We start from the raw sequence: 13138 nt of genomic DNA on the forward strand, positions 1-13138 counted from the left end.
TCTTCTGTGCCTTCCCCTGTAGCATGCCTTTAGGGAAAGAATGTTCTGGGTCAGGACACACCTAGAGTCCAGTGGCCAGTTCACTTGAAATTAATAGTTCTTGATGGAGGTTATGAAGAGTCTTTCTGGTTTCATTGATGACTCTCTGTGGACTTGGTTCATGTGTGCCCATCCCAGAAAGATGAATCTGCTCTCAGGTACCCTTGGCCAATCAGGTCTCTGCGACCACAAGGCTAAGGACTAAATCTTGGACTCTGGTAAATGCACCAACATAAGGTCCCCCGGCCAAGTCTTTTCCTGGGCTTGCAATTGCATTCCCTTCTGCATGCCATGTTCATTTGACAATCACCATATGCTAAGAGGACTATGGAGTAGAATTAAATCACTAGTGTATTTTTAGAAACATGGCTAGCAGGTCAGTTGAGTTCTGAAGGTGGAGACACAGGATTAGTCATTTTAATAAGGACAGAAAGGAAGTAAACTGTCTAAAACCTGGAGATTGGCAGACCCAGATGGAGCCTGTAAGCTCTTCAAGGGCAGAGACCATGTCTTAGTTATGTACATATCTAGTCTCAGTGCACGACATCACTCTGAGACATGGCAAGTACTCCATAAATATGTGTCAAGTGAATGAGTTTATTGAATGAGTGGCAGAAGTTTCCAGAAGTGTTGGGGAAGGAGCTGTTTGGGTAAGAGAATGAGCTGAAAGGGCCAACAGAAAATACCAACAATAAACCACAGGCTTTACAATGCCGCCTTAAGCCTACCCACCCAGTTTAGGAAGTTTTCACCTTCAAGTCAGCAATATCACTGTTTATACAATAACCTTGAACCTTTGCGTATGCTGTTCCCTCTGCTTGGAGTATTCTTGCTACCCTGACTATACACATGAATTTGCGCACATGTGCACGCACACACAGACACACACATTCACATAACTGCTTCTTCAGTTGTCACCTCTCCAGAGACATGTTTTCCAATTGTTCTAAGTTCTCCTCCTCCCACTGCCTTGTATCCTCTAGCTCAACCCCTTTCATATGTTCTTCATAACATTTGTCACCATCTCTAATTATCTTAAGTGTTTTTCACTTATTTCCCGTTTGCTTCCTCCCTTAGGGCATAAGCTCCATGATTCAAGGACCGTATTCTCTTATTAACTGTTGTATCTCCAAGCGCTGAGCTTGGTATCTGGTCATAGTAGATACTCAAAAAGTATCTACTGAATAAATTATGAATGAACAGTGCTTTCACACTTATCGCCTCACTGGTACAGCACAATAGGCTTTTATGAGTAAGACTTCAGTAAAAGGAGACTGAAGATAGCACTCCAGTTATTTTAATCAGAAAAATTTTAATCAAAAAAATTCATCTTTTTTTTTTTGAGACAGAGTCTCGCTCTGTCGTCCAGGCTGGAGTGCAGTGGCATGATCTCGGCTCACTGCAAGCTCCACCTCCCGGGTTCACGCCATTCTCCTGCCTCAGCCTCCTGAGCAGCTGGGACCACAGGCGCCCGCCACCACGTCCGGCTAATTTTTTGTATTTTTAGTAGAGACAGGGTTTCACTGTGTTTGCCAGGATGGTCTCGATCTCCTGACTTCGTGATCCACCCCCTCGGCCTCCCAAAGTGCTGGGATTACAGGCGTAAACCACCGCACCTGGCCCAAAAAATTCATCTCTTACAAAATTGTTGGAGGGCTAGAAGAATGGGTTCTAAACTGGGCCTCCAGGAATGACCACCTAAACAACACTGTTGAACTGGTGCCCACTTTGCCAGAATCAGTTACAAGGGGCAGTGGAGAGGCCACTCCTGGAACTATTGAGTTCAAGGACATACCATGGAGCTTGCAAAACAAGGACAGGGAAGTCATTGGTGCTGCAAATACCTCTCAGCACCCTCAGAACTAGGTAGTAAGCACTGGAACATTGCTGCAAGGGGGAAAATGCCTCTGTGACCAGGCTCACCAGCCCAAACAGTCAAAGCAGCAAAGCAACAAGAAGATGGCTTCCACCTAACGTCCATCTTTCATATGATGAGTTACTGGAACTAGGAGAAACCTAAACCACGGTTGTAACCCTAGCTGCAAGAGAGCCTTGGAAATGTAGTGCCTACCTTTCCAGTTTCCGTGGTTCTGGAAGGTGCCCTATGGAGGTTGGAAAGGATGATGATGAGTTCCGATATCAAACCACCACAAGCCCTGTGAGGCAGGCAGGGAAAACTCCATCATTGCCTGGTGGTGTGGTGGCTCACATCTGCAATCCAAGCACTTTGGGAGGCCAAGATGGGAGGACTGCTTGAGCCCAGGAGTTCAAGACCAGCCTGGGCAACATACAGATACCTTATCTCTACAAAAAAAATAAAAATTTGCTGGGCATGGTAGCTCATGCCTGTAGTCCCAGTGACTCAGGAGACTGAGGAAGGAGGATCTGCTTGAGCCTGGGAAGTCAAGGCTGCAATGAGCCATGATCATGCCACTGCACTCTAGTGTGAACGACAGACGGAGACGCTGTCTCAAAAAATATTGCATCATTGCCACTTTACAGATGAAAAACCTGAGTCTTCAAAAAATTAAATGATAATGCCTATTAATTGGTTCTTAAAATTATTTGTGGAATGAGTGAGGATGAATTATTTTCCCAGAGTCAGAAAGCAAACTCCTATTGTCCATAAAGACCCAAGTGAAAGGGGTCTCCTCTATGATGCCTGACCTAACCACCCAAGCTAAAGTAAATGCTACTGTTCATGCATACACACCTACACACACACACATCATGACATTGATATGTTCATCATGGTACCTACCACAATGTATTTTAAGGACCAATTTGTGTTTCTGTTTCCCTAAGCAGACAATTAAGACCTCAAGGGCAAAGATGGCATCTTAGTCTTCTCACCAACCTGTGTGTAGCTCATAGGAGGTCAAATTAATACTTGGTTTATTGACTTAGTAAGTGTAGCGCTCTGGGCTCTTGACATTAAGCCAGTGCTCTTTCCACCATGCCACACTGTTTCTACCCACCGTTTTCTGAAATCTACTGGCTTTGTTATTCATTTGCTCATTCGTGCAAGAAATATCTATTAAGCACCCGTAACGAATCTGTGTTTGACACAGGAGATGTAATAGTGAGTGAAAAGAGACAGTCTCATGGCCCATAAAGACTACAGTCTAGTGGGGGAGATGGATATGAATTAGCTGATCACACAAATAAATGTGTAACTACAGCAATTGTGATGACACCATAAAAGGAGGTGCATTGTGGTCTGGGAGCATGTAATAGGTTTGAACTGTACAGGGATATCAGAAAAGGTTTGTATAAAGTGATGATAGCTGAGATCTAAATGATAATAAGAGTTATACAATGCAAAGGGGTCAGAAAGTCAATTCCATGAGAAAGGAAATGGTCATACAGAGGCCCTGTGGTAGGAGGAAGGTGAAGAAACAGAAGAATGAGGATGGTATTAGGTAGGGCTGAAAGTGAGGAAAGGGTCAGACCCTGCAGAACCTATAGGTCAAATGTAGGATCTTTTTCTTTATTCACCTGGGGAAGGGGATGACATGCTTATAAGTGTGCCTTAGAAAACTTCAACGTGTGGCCAGGTGTGGTGGCTCACACTTGTAATCCCAGCACATTGGGAGGCTGAGGCGGGCGGATCACTTGAGGTCAGGAGTTCGAAACCAGCCTGAACAACATGGTGAAACCCCGTCTCTACCAATAATACAAAAATTAGCCAGGAGTGGTGGCATGCACCTGTAATGCCAGTTACTCAGGAGGGTGAAATAGAAGAATTGCTTGAGCCCAGGAGGCGGAAGTTGTAGTATAGATTGTACTACTGCGCTCCAGCCTGGGTGATAGAGCGAGACTGTGTCAAGAAAAGAAAAGAAAATTTCAGTGTGGCTGGGCACAATGGCTCATGCCTATAATCCCAGCACTTTGGGAGGCTGACACAGGAGGATCGCTTGAGCCCAGGAATTCGAGACCAGCCTGGGAAACATAGGTAGACCTCATCTCTAACTAAAAGAAAAAAAATTAAAAAGTAATTTAAAAAATAAGAAGACTTCAATGTGAAGAATAAAGTATGGCATAGCATACAACCATTCAGCCTCCCACAGTGCCCCACTCTGAGCCAAGCACAAAACTGTGAGCTAAGCCATCTGCAGCAGCAGCCCCCATCTTCTTGGTCCGTCTTTCCAAGATTGCATCATATGTTGAACATCATGTAAATATATGCTATGCACAAGAAAAACATGCATTTCCAAAGAATACTCTGGAGAGAAACAACTTGCTTATGTCATTCACATACAGAGGCACAGGGAGGTTTATATCGGCTTTTGGCTTTTTACCATTTAATTTATTTTGCAGAAAGAAATTTAAAAGTCTTTGGGACTGGAGGTTTCCTTTGAACTAACATCAAACTACCAGACCTGCTAAGGAAGGTTCAGCCAGGCTTTGATATGCCTCAGCACACACTGCTTCTGCTTTGGACATGCAAAGGGAGAAAAAAATAGTACTCTGCCTCACGAGTCCCTCCTTATTAAAAATAATTATTAGAGATAGTGCATAAGTCACTTTTAAACCCCTCCTTTTCTCTAATTATCCTTCTAAATACATACCAAGACCTAGTCACCAGAGACTGCCCTGGATATTTTAGAAAACGTCTTTTTACTCTACCCAACAAAAGTTTAAGCAAGAAATTCTTTTCGCTCAGGCCAAGTGAAATAAATAATAATTAAACTGACTGCTATGGTTTACATGTGTCTCCCAAATTTCATTTGCTGGAAACTTAATCCTCAAATTCATATGTTGCTGGAATTTGGAGGAGGGATCTCTCCGAAGTAATTAGGATTAGACATGCTCATCAGGGTAGGATCCCTGTGATGGGACTGCTGGCTTTATAAAAAGAGGAAAAGAGACCTGAGCTGGCACACTCTTGCCCTTCACCATGTGATGCCCTCTGCCATGTTATGATACAGCAAGAAGGCTTTCTGATGCCAGCACCACGCTTTTGGACTTCCCAGCCTCCAGAACTGTGAACTAAATAAATTTTCTTTAAAATTACCTAGTCTGTGGCATTCTGTTATAGCAACAGAAAATGGACCAAGACACTGACTTTTTTCCTTGTTTTTCAATCTCACTCCTATTCACTATTAAATTTTGTCTGCCATGTTTTAGCTGAGAATTGATCCTCCTCAAAATTAAAATGTTACTAGAAAGTGCAGTTAAATCCACAACCACCATCAAAGTTTCATGGGATTTTGTGTACTTTTCTGAAAATTCTGCACAAATTTTGCACAAAACAAGAATGTGTACTTTGTGGGATACATTTTTTAAAACCTATCTAAACACTGACTTTCTATATACTCTAATAGCAATACCAGTAAGATCATTTTACATTCATGGTCATTCTAACCTGGCTGTTCTGTTTATCAACCATGTGACCCGGATGAGGCACTTCACCCATTTGAGATTTGGTTTGCCTTTAAAATGAAAATAATAATTAAGCTTCCATTTAAGGACAAGTTCAAAGCAAAAGGTGAATTGGGCCTATGTTTCTGAGTAATGCTGAAACTGCTCTAGTTTTCCAGAACCTTGATACCTTGGCCATAGTCTCTCCTTAGCATACCCCACTTCTGCTCCACTTGTTTTTAAAACAAGTCGTCATGCTTTTTGTTGTTTTTTGATGCTTATTCCCCTCTGCCTGAAAATCCCCAACTTCTCTATCTCAAGTTGATCACTCCTTACTCTGTTTCATGACAGCTTATCAGCTTATCTCATCATATTATAGTTATTTATTTATGTCACTGGTCCTCCTAAATAGATAGTTTGTTCCTTGGGGTGGCAAGAAGGTCTTATTCATCACTATATCCTTAGTCCTTAGCAAATTTTCTGACATAAAATATGCATTGACTGAATAAATGAATGTATGACAGTGCGTAAAAAGTCTAGTAGAAACATGCCAATTATGGGGAGACTAAAAATTCTAATAGTATATATCAAGGAATCACTATATGTATTAACTATTGGTTTTGTATCTATTCAAATATCATGAGCAATTTTAATTAATGGTAGAATGTGCGAAGATGAGAACTTCTTTTAACCAGATTCATTCTATGTGAAGTCACCCTCTGCCTCTTATTCTTCACTTCTCTTATTTCCATCATAGGAATAATCACAATTTATAACAATTTCTTCTTATTGTTGCTATCTTTCTCCTCTAGAAGTTCTTGATTTTGTCTGTCTTGATCATGGCTGAGGCATAGTCCCAATACACTGTAAGTGTCCAGAAAATATTTGTTCAGGGCTGGGCACAGTGGCTCACACCTGTAATCTCAGTATTTTGGGAGGCAGAGGTGGGTGAATTGCTTGTGCTCAGGAGTTCAAGAGCAGCCTAGGCATCACAGTGAAACTACATCTCTACAAAAAACACAAAAATTAGCTGGCTGTGGTGGTGTGTGCCTGCAGTCCCAGCTAGTCAGGAGGCTGAGATGGGAGGATTGCTTGAGCGCAGGAGGTATAGGTTGCAGTGAGCCGAGATCACACTACTGCACTCCAGCCTGGGTGATAGAACCCGACCCTATATTTAAAAAAAAAAAAAAAATTCAGGAAATGAGTGAAGCCACCAAGTATGGAACAAAGTGTCTTATCGAATCTCTCCATGCCATCAACTACTTGTATTAAATTCCCAAGATGATTAAGGGAAGTCAGAATTTCAGCCTTTTGGAGGAGCCTAAAGAGGCACAATAAATAACACTCTCTTCTCCTTTCTGAACCAGTTGAGTACTGAAGCAAAGGAGCTGTAGTTAGAGGATCAAAATTTTACCTTTATTAACAATCAAGCTGAAATCAAAAAACTTGGTAAGTGACCCCATTATATTCAATCTCACAATTGTATAAACTCGACCTCAAATCTCAGCAGTCTCTGTTTGAGGTTGGAGGAGCTAATTTTTTCCTTAAAAATTATGGCGTAGGAGAGCAGAGGAGAATGCAGGTTTCCTGGACAGCTCATCCCAAGAACAAGGGCAGCAAAGTGTGGGTCCTAAATGCAGTTTGTGAGTCCACGCTGGCTGATCAAAGGCAGCACTTCACCTCCCACAGGCAGAGGGAGGGAAGAAATCAAAAGACCAGTAAACTAATGGGGCTCCCAGTCTCTCCAGTGAAATAAAACATCAAGGCTGGAGTTTCCCCTCTCCTACTCCCACCTTGCCTTGACTTCAGATACACCTATTTTCAGATGCTGTCTATAGAGAGCCTGAATTTGGCTGTGTGCATTAAGCCCATCAGGCCAATGTTAATGATTACAGGAGAAAGCATCATTCTCATGTCAACAAAACAAACAGAGGTTCAGGCAGCCTAAATGATTTAGCCTTTTTTCATCAGTATTGGAATGCACAATACTATTGGCCAGTAATATAACTATGAAAAAAAAAGCCCTCTGAAATATACTTTCTATCACTTTCATTGATGCATCTTTGGTTGCATGGCTTGCTCTACAGCTTCCCAGCCAGCTTGCTCCCTGATTTGGCCCAAATCACTCCCAAGCCACTGAGCTCCTGGTGAAGGTAGTAGGAACCTTGCATTGGTCAGCATAGGCCACACAGAATAGCCCTTTCTTAAATACTCAAGATCCTCTGTCTTGAAGTTGTTCTTTTCCTGGATGGCCAAAGATCCTGAGGAATTCCCTGACAGTATTTCTCTCTGGCTGGCAAAGCAAGATAGAGGAAGACAGGAGAAGAGCAAGGAAGAGACCCTTAACATTCTTTGAAAATCCTTCTTCACGATGCCATGAGGAGAGGCGTTTTCTCCACATCTCCCAGCCTACCAGCAGGGTGCAGAACTTCTATGGAGGGTTTAAAAAGAATTTTATCACTTGGATAAAACAGACAGAAAAACCCAAATGTGTGAAGACTTGGTCTTTTCAGGTGCCTTCCCTTTGAACTTGAAGGGGAAAGAGTAAAGGGGGAGAAAGGCCCTTAAAACTATCATGTAAGGCGGGGCACGGTGGCTCAAGCCTGTAATCCCAGCACTTTGGGAGGCCGAGACGGGCGGATCACGAGGTCAGGAGATCGAGACCATCCTGGCTAACACGGTGAAACCTCGTCTCTACTAAAAAATACAAAAAAACTAGCCGGGCGAGGTGGCGGGCGCTTGTAGTCCCAGCTACTCAGGAGGCTGAGGCAGGAGAATGGCATAAACCCGGGAGGCGGAGCTTGCAGTGGGCAGAGATCTGGCCACTGCACTCCAGCCTGGGCGACAGAGCAAGACTCCATCTCAAAAAATAAATAAAAAAAAAATACATAAATACATAAAACTACCATGTAGTTTTGGGGGTTTTTTCTACTTTGCTTTTCCCTTGTGTAGAGCAAACTCTTAGGTTACATGTCGGCCTAGAATAAATCTTCTGGGCTGAATGATAAATCAGGGATTGTAATGAAAATCACTATTGACCTTTAAAAGGGCACTGTCTTTATATTTTCACACTATCCTGTTTGAAATGTTGACTCAGAATCAGGAAAATAATATGCCATCGATTTCTCTCCATACTTCTTATAACAGAGCTTGAAATTGACCTAGAAAGCATTGGTATGGGTTTTCTCATTACGGTTTTCAACATCATCGGAAATGGTGATTAATGATTCAGTCTTGGGAACAGCATTGTTAGACCTTGTAATTACTGTGTGAATCATGTCCAAGCAGCAACTAGCTTACCCTATTTATACCACCCCCCAGAAGTGGGTGTATTTTAACCTTCATGTGGTAAAACTTCATGGTTCTCGATTAAAAGCCTCTACTAAATGGGAGTATTATTTCCTCACATTATTGTTCACCATGGTTACCATCTTCTCCTTGTCCATTACTCCGTTTTTTCTTTCCGTTTCTCAATGTGCCACGTTTCTCTGCCAATTCATTATAGTTTTTCATTCTTCTTTTTCTTTTTTCCTCTCTTTTTTTTTTTTTTTTTTTTTTTTCTGAGATGGAGTCTGACTCTGTCACCCCGGCTGGAGTGCAGCGGTGCCATCTCAGCTCACTGCAGCCTCCGCCTCCTGCATTCAAGCGATTCTCCTGTCTCTGCCTCCCGAGTAGCTGGGATTACAGGCGCCCACCACCACACCCGGCTAATTTTTCGTATTTTTAGTAGAGACAGGGTTTCACCGTGTTAGCCAGGATGGTCTCAGTCTCCTGACCTCATGATCCGCCCACCTCGGCCTCCCAAAGTGCTAGGATTACAGGCGTGAGCCACCACCCCTGGCCTCTTCTTTTTCTAATTTCCCTATTTTCCCTCCAATTTCAAAATCTCTCCCCCTCTAATTTATCTTTTTTGTATGTTTTCCTTTTTCTGTCTGATTTATATATCCCATCTCTCATTCACTCAAGAAGGACCTTTAAAAGCCATGCAGATTCTCTTAGCCTTGCCTCTTCTGACCGACTATATGGAAGGTCTTTTCCTTTCTGGCCTTTATCCTCACACGTGCTGGCCCCTGCAGGATGACCAAACCACTGCCTGCCGTCCTTTCCACCAGCTCTCCTTTGGATCTTTTGAGGAAAGCACAGTGAAGTACCATTGAGAGGTGTCCGCCGACTTTCAATTAAACATGGAAGCTGACAGCACGACCTCTCTTTGTTTTAAAAATAGCTAGGAAGACATGGTTAATATTTTCTCTGTGTAAAGAATTTTAAATGGCTTTTAGGGACCAGTTGTAACCACTCAGCAGAAGCAGGAGGGACCCCCACTCGAAATTTGGTCTGGACATCAAGACTGATAAAGCCGTACATATACCAAAAGAACATGAAAAGGTTTATCATCTACATAATTGAGACTTTTCTGGGGAGAATATGGCAGGCCTTGCAAACAGGTCCCAAATGGCTTGAAAACACAAGCTAAGGGACTGGCTAGGTTATGTGTCATGTAGGGACTGGGGCCAGGGTGAGGGTTCCCACAAGCTGGTAGGGACCAACAAAGAAGAAAAACTCACCTGCATTCAGATGAGGTAGCTGGCAGCCCACAAGATGTAATTTGAACAGCACAGGTAGTACTCCCTTGCCCAAAAAGTGTTCTGCCTCAGGAGTGCCAATGAGCCAGACACACTCAGTAAGCCCTCCTTTAAATTCAGAGATCAAAGATACCCATAACATTTGGAATAACTCTAAAGAAAAAGCATATTTTGTGGATCTAGATCCAAGTCCCTTTTTTGCCAATTTTGTGACTTTGAGAAATGCACTCATTTCAGAGGCTCAGGTTCTGCATCTGTACAATGGGGATAAGTAATACCTATTCCATTTCACCAATTCTAAAATGCTTTCTTCCTCTCATTTTAGTGTCTCTGAAAACTGGATACAATTCAAGGACTTCTTATAAATGTAATTAGTGGGTTTTTTTCTTGATGGCACATAAAATCACAATGGTGTTTCTTATAACTGATGGTATCTTAGATTATATCAAATACAATACTTCACAGGGCTGTTGTGAAGAAAGAAAAAGAAAATACAAAAGCATTTTATTCATTATAAGTGCTAAATAAATGTTTTATATACCCCTTTGGGCCTTAGTTTTTCTTATATGTAAATTGGGAGTACTAATAATACTGACTGCATGGGGTTGTTGTGAGGGTCAGGTGAGTGAATACATGTCAAGTGTTCAAAACTATGCCTGAACCACAGTAGGAGGACTTCGTCTCATTATTAGTCCAGGACCTTCTGTGACTCATTTGAAGACAAGTTGGCCATTGATTTATCCCCCAAACACTGAATGTTTGGTGGGTGCCAGCAGGGCTCTACAGTCATCCTGGCTCTGCCACTTAATAACTCTGAGCAATTTCTGTAGTTTTATACAAATGCCTCTTCTGTATCCAGATATGAGAAGAATAATTGCACCTACTTTGCAAAGTGCAGATGAGCATTAAATGGATCAATCCACGGAGAGAGCCTAGTACAGTGCCTGGCAAGTAAGAACCCTCAAAAAATCCTAGTTATTTTTAGTATGAGATTAGCCCAGAAACAGAAAATTATAACACCACAAGCTAGGGGTGGCCCCTCTTCACACACACTACCCTTATGTAAGCCCCATCAATGCCCTCAAGTCAAAGACCCTCCAGGAACGCATCTGATGTCAAACAGAATTGGATTTGCTCTTGATGGTGAGATCGGCTCACGCCATGAGGATCCATGAAGCGTCTCAGAAAGAGGGTGTTAGAAAGGGCTTGTTATGAGAGTGTTTCAGCTGAATCAGTGTGTTAGCTGATTTCAGGGAGCACTCAAGGAAGTGGGGGATCTGTGCAGGATGGAAGCTGTCAGATACAACGTAGGGAAATTTAATGATTATCTTCATTTTGATTTAGTGGGTAGGAGGAGAGAAGTAGGGCTAGAGCTGGCCAGGCGAGGTGGCTCATGCCGGTAATCCCATGTAATCCCAGCACTGCGGGAGGCCGAGGCAGGCGATCACAAAGTCAGGAGCTCAAGACCAGCCTGGCCAACATGATGAAACCCTGTCTCTACTAAAAAAAAAAAAAAAAAAATACAAAAATTAGCCAGGCATGGTGGCATGCGCCTGTATTCCCAGCTACTTGGGAGGCTGAGGCAGGAGAATCACTTGAACCCGGGAGGTGGAGGTTGTAGTGAGCCGAGATCGCGCCACTGCACTCCAGCCTAGGCAACAGAGCAAGACTCCATCTCAAAAGAAAAGAAAAGAAAAGAAGTAGGGCTAGAGTTGTGATTGAAGAAGAAGCAGTAGTCACTCCCATTAGCCAGGAGAGGGGGGTGTTTAGTCATTTTTGCAGCTGTACAGTGTGTTTTTATCTCTGTTCAGGCGTAATTACAGAGTTGTCTTGTTTTCGTCTTGTTCCATCACATCCTTGAAAGTCCTCATCTGATACCAATATTCTGCCTGTGTTCACCACGGCAACAGCATGACCCAACTGGCAGCAAATAAGCCAGCAATTAGCTATTAGCTGTAGGGTGACCAACCATCCCAGATTGCCGAGGACTGAGAGGCTTCCCAGGATACAGGACTTTTCACTCTAAAATGGGGAAAGTCCCAGGCAAACATGACTGAAGTCAGTCCCCAAGCTGCCAGGGCTTTCTTCTTCTCTCTCAGCCTTCACCTTTTTAATAACATGTCCTATGAATTACCCAATTTATATTTTTCTTCATTGACTCATTTGTCTGCATATGAGGATGTGCTTTGGAGGCAGACAAGTCCCATCTCTATCACTTACTGGCCGTGTGACCTTGAGCAAGTTGTTCAATGTCTCTGAGTCTTGGTTTCCTCCTCCCTAAAATGAGGCTGGTGTGTACTCTATGCAAAGGCTTACTTAAGATAATGGCATCTTCAGCAATGCCATGGACATCGTAGATGCTCCATTAATGTTACTCCTGTCCTCCCCAACTCCCATCTCTACCCTATTCCATATCAGCTTTACACCATTTCGTGCAAAGGCCTTGAATCTACAGTGATATCTCTGAACCTGATTTTTATAGCTTTTAGCATGGCTCCAGGTGCCTAAAAACACTTAAAAATTTAATTTAAAGGATGTTATTTCTGCTCCTTTTTCTGTTCTTCAGTTCCTCCCCTTATTTCCTTCTTTTTTTTTTTTTTTTTTTTTCTCAGTTCAATTTCAATACAGACTGCAAAAATTGCCCATGCTGACTATATTTTAAATCATCATGGCAGGGTATTGGGAAACGTTTTCAACTAGCCATAATCAGGCCTCGGATAAACTTCATGGGCTACCATACTGCCACTGTGCAAAACTACCATTATTTCTTATACTTCTCTATCCCCTTTTCCTGTAGGAAATTCAGACCTGTAAGTAACAATAATTGTAATAATCTACATTTCTAGACCCCTTTGCAGCTTATAAAATGCTTTTGACCAAAGAAAAAAAAACTGAGAGGCAAGTACTATTACTCTCCTGTTTACAGATTAGCAAACTGAGGCTTAGAGAAGCCATGTGCCTGATTCAAAATCACAAGACTAGTAATGAATGAGAACCAATGCTCTGAGTCTCTGCTCTGCTCTAAAACAACTTTCCTCAGATACTCCAACCTGGATGTCAATGTATCCCCATGCTTCACATACCAAGGGCCATGGATCAGGACTCTTGACCAGATGTTGCTATTGAGACAAGCAGCTGTCATTTGTAATATC

At 42.5% G+C, this 13138-nt stretch overlaps 1 non-coding gene across 1 annotated transcript; it reads right to left on the minus strand.

Annotated features, from left to right (window-relative positions):
• Nucleotides 1-12602: 12602 nt before the first annotated feature.
• LOC115900247 lies at nt 12603-12743 on the minus strand. Its single transcript, XR_004059903.1, has one exon. It is a non-coding gene; the product is annotated as a U4 spliceosomal RNA (small nuclear RNA).
• Between the last annotated feature and the right edge of the window lie 395 nt (nt 12744-13138).

Source organism: Rhinopithecus roxellana, chromosome 10 (genome assembly GCF_007565055.1).
Source record: "Rhinopithecus roxellana isolate Shanxi Qingling chromosome 10, ASM756505v1, whole genome shotgun sequence".
In the NCBI taxonomy this organism is placed as follows: domain Eukaryota; kingdom Metazoa; phylum Chordata; class Mammalia; order Primates; family Cercopithecidae; genus Rhinopithecus; species Rhinopithecus roxellana.